The following is a 1,053-nucleotide window of genomic DNA, read 5'->3' as shown; positions in this document are numbered from 1 at the left end:
AGCATATGGATAATCTGTATCTAACTCCTTCGTTGAACTCAGAATTTGGGAAAAGAAATTAGATTACCTGTTATCTCTTGCTGAATCATAGTTGCAGGGAAATTAGATGGAGTGGTTTCCCTTATGGTGAGTCGGAGGTGACAGGGGAGTGGAGTTTGTGGCTCGTGCGTTTCGGCCGGCCCCTGGTTGTTCCATGCCAGATCTGCGTGGGATGCCAGTGAGCCGCTGTCTGCTGCCTGCTGCCTGTTTGCGATCGCAAACAATGAATCTGCATGGGATGCAAGATTCATTGTTTGCGATCCCTTGCCCGCTCGATTAAAGAAAGTGGGATCTGGCCTTGCATTAATTTTTTAGATAGGGCTCCCTCACGGCATTCTTGCTCTTGCATTTGAAAGTCGAATCAGGATTCCATCTAGAGAAAGGTTCCGAATGGAACTAGTGAATGTGTATGCCAAACGTAGGCAGGTATACCTGACCTTTGATATTAAGCTATGATCTCTCTTCTCTCTCTTGAAGTTCCCACAAAGTGACTCTGAACCTAAGACCGGGTTGTGGGATGTCTTTTGATATTCTAAACTAAGAAAAACGCAATTGGATTTCTTTTTATATCCCTATGATAGGAAATGAAAGAAAAGGTCGAGATTAAGCCGATTCCATTGCGGAAAGAAAAGAGGCTCTCCCATTCCCACCTGATACGTCAAAAGCAATTGACTAATAAGGGGAACCAACCAGTCGAATTCGATTGATTATGTCACTCCGCATTACTAGAAAAGGGCAGCAGCTTTCTACTAAAATGGGCTTTGGCACTCCTTCCGCTATTACTCGAAATAATAATAATAGTGAAAGGGCAGTCGAATTTGTGACTACGTCAAAGGCTCGTTTCACTCGAATTTAAAGGCTGTAACTCCTACTTATTTCTATTAATTAAAGCTTGCCCATGGCTGCTTTCTTCCCATTCTTTCTTCTTTCTCCGTCACTAGATTCCGGTTAAAACGCTTGGTCCACCCATGCTTTTCCTCTCCATTTTTCATATGGAAAGGGAAAGCAGTGCCA

The sequence above is a fragment of the Triticum urartu genome, chromosome 1A, assembly GCF_056163025.1.
Source record: "Triticum urartu cultivar PI428250 chromosome 1A, HENAU_Tu73, whole genome shotgun sequence".
In the NCBI taxonomy this organism is placed as follows: Eukaryota; Viridiplantae; Streptophyta; class Magnoliopsida; order Poales; family Poaceae; genus Triticum; species Triticum urartu.
The sequence above is the reverse complement of the archived record's forward strand: the minus strand, read 5'-3'. Positions refer to the sequence as shown.